The 11,968-nt window shown below is 36.9% G+C and overlaps 1 long non-coding RNA gene across 1 annotated transcript; it reads left to right on the forward strand.

Annotated features, from left to right (window-relative positions):
• The first annotated feature begins 546 nt into the window (after window positions 1–546).
• Window positions 547–11,728, forward strand: LOC145516441 (uncharacterized). Its single transcript, XR_014061396.1, has 3 exons — window positions 547–708; window positions 7,643–7,729; window positions 11,269–11,728. It is a non-coding gene; the product is annotated as an uncharacterized LOC145516441 (long non-coding RNA).
• Window positions 11,729–11,968: the final 240 nt, after the last annotated feature.

Here is an 11,968-nt window from a genome sequence, read left to right on the forward strand (position 1 = left end):
CACTGGCCCTTATGGGGAAGAAGGGGCAAGGTTGCTCTCTGCATTAATCCTTCATGGCATAATCATATACCAAAGTCCTATCTACCAACATCATCATATAGGCGTAGTATTTCTAACTGTGAATTTTGCAGAGATACAAACATTCAGATCATAGCATGGATGTGTGGAAAAATTAAAAGTTAGAAGACAAGTTAATAAGCTATAGTGACAACTAGTGAAAAATGATGGTTTGGAAGAAGATGGCAGAGAGGTAGAGAGACTATGGACACATTGTAACATGAGAAGCAACAAGACATGATATTTAATAAAAGACTGGAGAAATACAAAAATCAAGAATGGCTTCAAGTGTCTAGAACTAAGGCCTAGAATTGCTTCTTACTGACATGAGAAAAACCACAGGAAGGAAGGGTTCAGAGGAGCTGTCAAGGTGCAGATATAAACATGGCAGGTGACCACACGGAGAAGGTGCTTGCGGCCATGCAGATGACATCACAATAGGGTTGCTCTAAGAGGTCTCAAGTCTGATCCCAGAGGCTTGAGGCTTTCAGAATTTAGGAAGATAGGAAAAGCTAGTACATGTGAGGGAGACCAAGAAGCCAGAGACATGGAGGGAAACCGAGGGAGACCATGACCTCTCAGACAAGTCAGAACACAGGAGGAGGGACCACCATAAACATGACCATAGGGTTCACAGAGACCACGTGAAAGGTAAATGGCAAATGATCCTTGATTGGACCATGTTTGGGCCACTGGTGAACTCTGGTAGACATCACAATTAAAGTTTCCGTGTTTACCATCATGAAACATGGCATCATCATTGATCAGGTTTATGTGGATAATCAACTGTACATATAAATTGAGCAAGTTTGTTTCTCCTGAACTTAGCTGTTTCATATCCAGCATGGGGATAAAAATGATATGGAAAAGTGTTTTGAGGATTACTTCAAAAATGTAACAAATACTAAGAACAGTGAGTGAGAGATACATTCTCAATGAATGGTGGTTATCTATTTCCTGCTGGTGAGATTATAGTATTTCCCTTAAAATCACTGGAGTCCTCATACAACATCAATATATATCCAAGCCTTCAGTAATCACTTATTTACCCCAACCCCCATGAGAATCAACAGACCAGAACATGCAACTGGATTCTAGAACATCAGTACTGATATATACACAGTCTTGTAACATTCAATTACAGCTGACTATTTTAGTGAAAAGCATAACTCACATCTATTTTTATCTCATACTCTCATTCCTGCAAATTTTAGCAACAATTTTGCAAAACCATTTCTGATTTTCACATAAGCAACACTCTCCTTGATATCTCTTCCTGGGGAGCTTGGCAGAATATTTACTTTGGATAAAAATGTGTGCATTGCTCCTTCAATTCTGGTTTCCTCGGTGTGTATGCCCAGCAGTGGGATTGCTGGGTCATATGGCAGTTCAATTCCCAGTTTTTTAAGGAATCTCCACACTGTTCTCCATAGTGTCTGTACTAGTTTGCATTCCCACCAACAGTGTAAGAGGGTTCCCTTTTCTCCACACCCTCTCCAGCATTTATTGCTTTTAGACTTTTGGATAGCAGCCATTCTGACAGGCGTGAAGTGGTACCTCATTGTGGTTTTGATTTGCATTTCTCTAATGAGTGATGTTGAGCATCTTTTCACGTGTTTGTAAGCCATCTGTATGTCTTCTTTGGAGGGATGGGATGGGGAGGGAGGTGGGAGGGGGGTTCAGGATGGGGAACACATGCAAACCCATGGCTGAGTCATGTCAATATATGGCCAAAACCACTACAATATTGTAAAATAATTAGCCCCAAACTAAAATTAAAAAAATAAACAAATAAAGAGAACAAAATATTTAAAAAAGTGTGCATTTCTCAGATTTGATTCATCAATAATAAAATCTTATCATTTTTCTATTAAAATTAATATTTTATACAATAAATATGTACAACACAATTGATGTATCTGATAAGCATGTTACTTTGTATTTTTTTGGACTAATTTTAAATAAAATATGCAAATCCTTTAGGAAAAAAGAAATGGAATCAAAAAGTATTTTTTTTTCTTGATTTAAAGTTACCTTTCTAAGACAGGGCAAATTTTTTTTTTTTTAAAGTAAAAAGCAAGTGAAATGTTACTTTTCTTCATAAATGGATCCTAAAAGAAATGTCAAGGCACTATTCAAAAATGATTGATATTTGATTCAATACCTACCTAAATTTGGCAATATTATTATTCTTTGTATTAATAGTGTTTTTATTTCTTGAGTCATTAATCTTTTTTGTTTCAATGTAACATATAAAAATGACATAATTATAGAGTCTATACAATCATGCATGCAAAACTATATCTGGTTATTTTTTAAATTAATTGTGTGGGTTTTCATCCAATATCTCAGTGATAACAATGTGCATAAAAAATGGGCTGAGTTCCAAGTAGCTATTAAAGTGCCTAAAATAGAATATCCATCATTTTGAGGAACACACACATACATACACACATACACACACACACACACACACAATTTGGAGTAATTATACCAAATCCATGATATATTTAGAACGAAAATCAAAAACAAATAATTACTTTAAAATGTACTCATCTTGCAAGTGTTTAAAAATTATTTCTTCCTTACTGTACTACCCATAAATGTGCCTAGTATTGCCCAGTGTAATGGATGGGAATCATTTCCAAAATATCTAAAGTATAGTTTAATTTGTGTATTCTTCTCAGGTAGCACTAGAGGTAAAGAACTCACCTGCCAATGTAGGAGATGTAAGGGAACCAGGTTTGATTCCTGGGTCAGGAAGATCCCCTAGAGAAGGAAAGGGCAACTCACACCAGTATTTTTGCCTGAAGAATCCCAAGGACAGAGCAGCCAGGTGGGCTACAGTCTCTGGGGCCACAAAGAGCTGGACACACTGAAGTGACTGAGCACATAGTTTAATTTATATTTGATTTTTACATATGTGATTTTTTATGGACAGAATCTTCATTACAATTACTTTTTTCCAAAGTTAATACCAATTTTTATTTTATAACATCATGAGTTGTTAGCTTTATTAATTTTAAAATTTTATTCAATGGACACCCACAATTAGACATTAAGGATTATAACAAACAGGTTAAATGAAAAGTCTCTGTATGAGTAAGAGAAACTATCTTTTGATTAAAAAGATTCAATGGATAATTCCCATATGGATAATAAAGATATGATTATTTTTATACATTGGCTAAAACAAGTAATGCTTGCATTCTCTGACATGTTTCAATTCATATCGAACATCTGAAAGAGATGACACAAATGAACTTATCTATGAAACAGAAACTGATTCAAACTGATAGAGAACAGACTTTTGGTTACCAAGGGGGAAGGGGAAGACTTTGGGAAGGATTGGGAGTTTGGGAGGAATAGATGCAAACTGTTACCTGTGGGCTGAAAAAATAACAAGGTCCTACTGCATAGCACAGGGAACTACATTCAATATTCTGTAATAAGCCACAATAAAAAGGAATATGGAAATATTATACATATGTATGTTATATATATAACGGAATCACTTTCCCATACAGCAGAAATTAACCCAACATTGTAAATCACCTATAGTCAATAAAATAAAAAAGAGGCAGCCTACTATCTGTGAAATTTCAGAATTTACCCTTTACACATATAGACACTGGAGACAAGAATACTAGAGTGGGTAGCCTTTCACTTTTCCAGGGGATCTTCCCAACCCAGGGATTGAACTCTGGTCTCCCACACTGTAGGTGGATTCTTTACCAGCTGAGTCACAAGGAAAACCCAAGAATAGTGGAATGGGTAGCCTACCCTTCTCCAGATCCAGCCAGGATCGAACCAGGCTCTGCGGCATTGCAGGCGGATTCTTTTCCATCTGAGCTGTCAGGGAAGCCCCCCACACAGACACACACACTCACAAATCTGGCAGAACTGAGGCAGCACTCTCCTGCAAAGCATATGTTAATATCAGCTAACAATTATATATATTGCTAAGTGTATGCATAATATAAAGTTATGTATATAATTTTAAAATGCAGTATATTTTCAATCCAAATTTGCTTAACATGTTACCTAATTCTTGACTTATTTCAATGACATAAACTTAAACGATTCTCATAGATAAAAACAGACCTGTTATTTAGGAAATTAAAGTACCTGCAGCTCCACAAAATCTCTAGCTTACTGTTCTTATGGAAATAGCATGCATTGCCTCTGCCTTGAATAAAGAGAAAATCTCATTAAGAACCTTGGAACTTACTGCAATAAAATCAGCAGCTTACAGTGAAAACAGTTACTTCATTTTCTTCATGCCTATAATGTCTGAAGTAAAACTGATGGCTTTGAGTAATAAAAAAACAGTTTTGTTGTGTTTTTTTTTTTTTAATTTCCTATCAAAAAATGATGTAACAACACATTAGAGGATCTTTTGGAAAACAATATTTTTATTATCCCAACAATGACCATCATTAAAGTGACTTCGGTTTCCATTTTAACATAGATCTAAATACAATGAACATCAATTTGCAATTCTTTTTATGATAGAAGTTAGATGGGCTTCCATCAACCCCGGTTGCTCTTCTGCACAGCTTGTGCACAGCCCATTCATAGGAAAAAGAATAGTGCTACCCTAACAAAAATGGAGGTCTTTTCAGGTGGCTCAGGCATAAAGAATCTGCCTGCCAACTCAGGAGACCCGGGAGACCGGGTTCAAGTCCTCAGTCAGGAAGATCCCTGAGAGAAGGAAATGGCAACGCACTTCAGTATTCTTGCCTGGAAAATCCCATGGACAGAAGAGCTTAGCAGGCTACAGTCCATGGGGTCACAAGGAATCGGACATGGCTGAGTGATTGAGCAGGCACACAACCAAAAACAGAAGCCTATTTTATGCACTGACCAGATCTTAAGAGGGTTCAGTTGAACAATAATTCTTAATTTTTATGTATTTTAGGACTCACCGTTTTTCATTTAATTTTAACTGAACTAAATCATGAAGTTGAAAGAAAAATCACTGTGAAGAGCTTTAATCCTTTCGTGGCGATCATTTGAAATTCCTGCCCCCAAAATGGTTTCCATCAGTTTATATTTACACAGGAAATCCTTGAGATGTAACATAACAGCAGCAGCTAAATTGGAAAGACTGGCATTATGTCATATTATGTCACTCAGGTTTTGACACCTTGATGGTTCTAAGCCTGCATGAACCTTCAATAACAGTAATCCAGCTGTGCTACCAGTTCAAAGTGATTAGAATAATGTCGCGCTAAACTGCAAAGTTCATAACGTGGGTGTAAGATGGCATATTGGCCACAAAGGTTCGTATAGTCAAAGCTATGGTTTTTCCAGTATTCATGTACGGATGTGAGATCTGGAGCGTAAAGAAGGCTGAGTGCCGAAGAACTGATACTTTTGAATTGTGGTGCTGGAGAAGACTCCTGAGAGTCCCTTGGACAATAAGGAGATCCAACCAGTCCATGCAAAGGGAAATCAACCTTGAATATTAATTGGAATGACGGATGTTGGAGCTGGAAGCTCCAGTACTTTGGCCACTTGATGCAAAGAGCTGATTTCACTAGAAAAGACCCTGATGCCGGGAAAGATTGAAGGCAAAAGGAGAGGAGGGCAGCAGAGGATGAGATGGTTAGATAGCATCACTGACTCAATGGACATGAATTTGAGCAAACTCTGGGGGAGACAGTGAAGGACAGAGGAGCCTGGTGTGCTGCAGTCCATGGAATCGCAAAGAGCTGTACACGAATTAGTGACTGAGCAAGAGGGGGATGACCACCATTTCACTTCAAGTGAAAAGCTTTCCACAAAATGTCAATTTATCAGACTTTCTTAAATTCACATTAAATCTCTTTCTCAGTTCTTAGTCTTGCTGCAAATATTGTATGCATCTAGTCACCTACTTAGTTCTCCAGGCACTGCTCCCACACGGACAGAACAAAAAAATGACGACCTCTGTCTTTGAAGAATATCTCCTGTGGCTATCATTTTCTTAATTGCTCCTCTAAGGTAATGCTGACTGAAGAGCTTTGCTTATTCTATTCTTTCTTCTTTGCTTTTATTTTTTTTAAGATGTCTGCTTTTGAAAAGACATCCATTTTTCTCACTTCTTCATACTAGACACTCTTAATCCCCTCAGGATGAGCACTATCCTTGACAATTGAGTGAACAGAAGTCCACAGAAGCTAAATTATTTCTCCAGTGGCACATAACTTACATGTACGATAGCTTAGTCAGAACTAAAAATGGCATTTCCTCTTTTTCCTTTACCAAGATCATAAAGAAATGCATATAAATAAATATTTAAATAAAGAAATGCATATAAATAAAAGTTGCAACATGAAAATGTGAATAGTCAACCTTCCATCTAGTTTCTATTTAGTTATTAAAGACACAAGGCAATAAACGAAAAGTGAAGGATGTATATTCCAACAATTCAGAATCCTTATTTTTTGTGATCTTATCATTGTAACTTTATCATCCACAGAGAAGCCTTACATTTTGTGGCCTTATCATTCCTTAATATGGAATGTGCTGAGCAATATAGAGATTTTAGATGCTGGAATTATTAATAATAACAATTAATTCTCTGAAAACTTCAGTTGTTCATTTTTTTTCATTCAAAAGAAACCATTCAGAAAACAGATTTGCAAGAAATTGAAGAAAATAAAATGAGCCTTATGATAACAAGTGGAACCATATCTTTACTTTCATAATTAATTTCACCATTATTACAGCTGAATCTTTTTGGTGTACCTTTCAAACCATCTGCAAGAGCTAGAAAAATCCGGAGTTGTCAAGTGCTATGCAAATTGATGAGTCTGCTCCTCAAATAGCTTCTGGAAAATGAATGGCCCCACTGCTGTCTTGTCATCAAAGAGCATTTGATTAATATTTCCCCTCCTTACAAAGATGACCAACACTTGATTATATGAGCGGTATTACTAAGTACAGAACCTAAATATATCCTATGTAAATGGAGACATCCCGATGAGGTAGAGTTATTTACAGGCAGCAATTATCTGAGGTTATCACACTTTCTAGTTGAGCCAAACACTGATTTCGAATTTCTTTATTTTTGCAAAAGCAAATTGCTAGTGATGGTCCCACAGCAGCTACAATATGGGTTTTTTCATAGATGCTGTATTTTACAGCCACCTTGCACTTAACTTTATTATGCCAAAATGCAAGCTTGGATATAGAATGATGGTGCTGAAGGAAGTTACAGGTTGGAATATGCTGGTTTATGCGTATGTAACTTCTCAAAGATAATGTCATTCTAATGACTGACACACTTTATTTTTAAGTGGCTTAAAGGGCAGTGCATTACTGATCTCTATAAAAAGTGGATTGACTTTGATACACATGGCAACACTTAACTGACTGCATGCCATCAACCCTGCACGCCTTTACAATACTGCACATCGAATATACTGTCACAGACCTTCGATGGGACTCTCCAGCCAAGACCTTACTACCAAGATATGTGGTAGTATAGGTATTTTCAGGATTTGTAATCCTTTAAATTCAGTTTTCAAAAATGGCTAGATATGTAAGAAGCTTTGACAAATAACTGCTTTCTTGTGACCTTCATTTTGCCTCCTAGACCCAGAAAGATAGCAGTAAGCGGGATTCTCCGACCAAAGTCTACTCATCTGGAGAATGAGAGAATAAAGGGCTGATATAGAGTTGAGTAAGTTAATATATGCATATTGCCTGGAGGAAAATGTTTGGTCCTAATTTATATGTTAATGTTTTTATTAGTAGTCATTAATATTAGTGTTAGCATTAACACATTCTTACCACTATTCTTAAAAAGCCAGTCATTGTCATTAACTTAAATTGAGGAACCATAAATAAGGGCCCAATAGTCTATTTACTTTCAAGATTAATTGATAATGTGTACCTAGGAATGGGACTTCCCAGGTGACACTAGTGGTAAAGAACCCACCTGCAATGCAGGAGACATAAGAGACACAGTTTTGATCCCTGGGTGGGGAAGATCCCCTGGAGGAAGGCATGGCACCCCACTCCAGTATTCTTGCCTGGAGAATCCCATGGACAGAGGAGCCTTGTGGGCGACAGTCCATGGGTCACAAAGTCAGACACGACTAAGTGACTTACCATGCACACAGGCACCTAGGAATAAAAACACAGCTAATAATGGGATGTGTTGGCTGAAAGTATTGGATGTGGTACCAGTCAGAACTAAATTTGAAATCAGTGACAATCAGATAGTAGCTGTGCAATTCTGTAACAGTAGTAAAAATCCTTGTTAAAAAATTACTCTGTGTGGGTAACCTCCCCTGAAAAATAGAAGCTGATACTATCACCAATTCAAGACAATTTTTGAGAGGGTTAAATGAGATAATACTTGCAATTTCAACACTGAGGATTCACTCATAGGAATGTGGGAAGAGATGTATCTATGTTCATGTATACATGTATCTACATATTATAGATAGCAGATTGCAAATACTCACTGACATCTGTATTTTATTATATAGTAGTACATATCATTTTGAAATGCTAAAACATGTTTCCAGTTGCAAAAGAGAAACAATCTTATGTGTCACTTTTTTTTTTACATTTAAATTGTGTCATTTTTATTTAACTATGTGTGTATGTGTATGTGTTAGTTGCTCATTCCTGTCTAACTCTTTGATACCCTTGGACTGTAGTCCACCAGGCTCCTCTGTTCATGGGGTTCTCCAGGCAAAAATACTGGAGTGGGCTGTCATTTCCTTCTCCAGGGGATCTTCCCCACCCAGATATCAAACCCAGGTCTCCTGCACTGCAGGCAGGTTCTTCACCATCTGAGCCACCAGAGAAGCTCCACTTAAATACATAAGTATTACCAAATTTGTGACCCAGAAAGTTCTAAATGCTAACAATTTTGTAGACCCGATATAGCTTAAGAACTGTATTTTCTTACATACATATATACACATGCATACATATACCATTAACTCCATTGTGTTTTTTATACACTAATGGAAACCAGGAAGAAACTAATTCTCTAGGGCTACTGGATAGCTTTCTCGTAAGTTAATACTCCATCTGTTTTAATTACTATATTACACATCAGTGAGGTAATTGACTAAATTTCCCTTACCAAACAGAATACTTAGTAATCACTAAGTTTTAAATGAAAGCATGTGAGTGTGTTAAGTCACTTCAGTGGTGTTCGACTCTGTGTGATCCCGTGGACTGTAGTTCACCAGGCTCCTCTACCCATGGGATTCTCCAGGCAGGAAGAGTGGCGTGGGTTGCCATGCCCTTCTCCAAGGAATCTTCCCACTCAGGGATTGTACCTGGGTCTCCTGCCCTGCAGGCAGATTCTTTACCATCTGAGCCACCAGGGAAGCCCAAAGGAAAGCATATATCTATACAAACTATAATAAACTCAAGATGGTTGGATATAATTCATGTATTAGTATGTTCTTAGTTCATGGTTCTTATGAAAGGTTACAGTTTTGTGTTAAATGTTGCAGTTTAGTTAATGATCGTTAAAAGACAAACCAAAACAACAGCAGCATAATATCCTGAATTTCTCATTATCATTTCTTTCTGCCTGCATGGCTATTTAAGAAAACTTGGGAAGCATAATGCTCTCTCTTTCTCCTGTTTTTAAACTGTTAAAATACCTTCTACATTCTTGGTATAGAGAATAAACAAAACCAAAATCTTTCCACTTGCTTATTTTTGCCTATTACATGTTATAACTGGTCTTTATCATATTTTCCTTCTTTTCAATGAGATGAGTTCATTTTGTATTTAGAAATTCTAAAGGACAAAGACGATTCAGTATATTGCCATAATCTTAGATGGTTATATAATTGCTTAACATGGTATTTAAAAATTGGGAGAAATGCAGAATGTGCTTCAATCTCTAATGACAGCTGCAAAGTGTCTCTCCTGTGTGCCACACTGCAGTCTTTAAGATTTCTGATAAATAAAAACAATATTCATTGTTTCAGAGTCTCTTTATTTGGTCATATACTTTTACTTAATCAAACTACCCACGCTTATTGCAAAAATATTTATATATTACAGAATTTTGCAAACTGAATTGTGAAAAACTCCTTATTTTTTTCTAACCTTAACTCCTCAACCCAAGAATTAAAATTGGTAATACCTTGTACGTGATGTATCCACGTAGAACTTTTATTGTATATGCAAAAATGGAAGATATACACATACCAGCTTACAAAACTAGGCTTCAGTCACATTTCTATGTGTTGTTGTTTATCTCATTTAATAATATAGTTCAGAAACTCAAGAGAGATATAACTCAATTTCCTCAAAGGATGCACAGTATTCCACTGTTTGGGTGCACCAAAATATATACAGTCAGGCACTATTGTGATGGCCATTTAGAATGATACCATCTTAAATTCAGATGTAATTTAAACATAAGTCATTGTGTGTATATATATAATTATACGTATGCGTGCCTGCTAAGTCACTTCAGTAGTGTCCGACTTTTTTTGAGACCCTCTGGACTATAGCCCACCAGACTTCTCTGTCCATAAGGATTCTCCAGGCAAGAACACTGGAGCGGATTGCCATGACCTCTTCCAGGGCATCTTCCCAACCCAGGTATCCTACCTGTATCTCTTGTGTCTCCTGCATTGGCAGGTGGGTCCTTTATCAGTAGTGCCACCTGGGAAGCCCAATTATACATAAATGTATATATAATTATGAATAGAGGAGATACATATGAAGTTAGAACTTTGATAATTTATATTATCTTCATAGATTTTAGTGCATAAATCTTCCCACAAGCTTTAATTTGTCCTCTTTGATTTTTTTTTTCTGTTTTCTTCATTATTTTTCTCCTTCATTTTCTTCCTTTCTCTCTCCCTTCCTTCCTTACTAAGGAAATCTGCCTGGATATTAGGAATTCACAGCAAGACCTGATGCCCTTCTTTCCTTCGCTGTAGGATGCAGTGTGCTCTGAGATCTTGATTCTTCTCATTCCTTTCTTGTGTAGTAGGATCCTAACAACTCAGATTAGATCAGGCATAAGAATCATAATAGAACAAGCCTTATACCCTGTCATCTGAGGACACACAAGTTCATTGACTCTCTAAAATGATCTGGCCTTGGCATATGTGACAGTTGTTTCACACTTTAGAATGAAAAAGTGACCTGTTTTCTTCTACCAAAGTCATTATTTCAGTGATATGAATTATTAAATGTAGGTTTTATCTTGCATTTGATTTACAGTGGCAAGCAATTTACATTTGTTTTGATGCAAAGAATCTCACTGGAGCAACTCATGATGAAGCTTCGGCATTTGTCTAGCGCCATCTACTGCCCGTGTCCTGCAGACGCATGGATCTCACCCCTGTAACTGGAAGCTGACTGTACTCTACAGTGTAGCTTCAATAGCTGCCAACAGGATACGACTGGAAAAAGAGAGAGTAGAAGAAAAAGCTGGGCGGGGAAAGCTAAGTAGTGGTAAACAGAGCAGAGAAAAGAGACCAAAATACTCACACAGGCACAGAAGTACACTCAACCATGAACTTAGATGTTAGGAAATACCAAGAAATAGTTTTTTGTACATATAGACATTCACAAACACAGGCAAGAGTACTGGAGTGGGGTGCCATTGTCTTCTCCAACACACACATCACACAGTCTCAAAGGATCAATGAAAGCCATCCAATAAACACCTAGCAAATCATTTTTTTAGGTTTCAAAGGAAGAAATTACTATTAACAGAGAACCATATTTTTGTATTTCTTCTGAATAAGATTATTATTATTAGAGTAAAATATTAATATTTCAGTGGGAAAAAAAAAAAACGATCTATTCAAATCCATTAGAAAAACACCCCACTGTTGTTCAGTCTCTCAGTCATGTCCGACTCTTTGCCACCCTATGGACTGCAGGACACCAGGCTTCCCTGTCCATCACCAACTCC

Source organism: Giraffa tippelskirchi, chromosome 8, assembly GCF_054371585.1.
Source record: "Giraffa tippelskirchi isolate mGirTip1 chromosome 8, T2T-mGirTip1v1.2.pri, whole genome shotgun sequence".
Classification (NCBI taxonomy): Eukaryota; Metazoa; Chordata; class Mammalia; order Artiodactyla; family Giraffidae; genus Giraffa; species Giraffa tippelskirchi.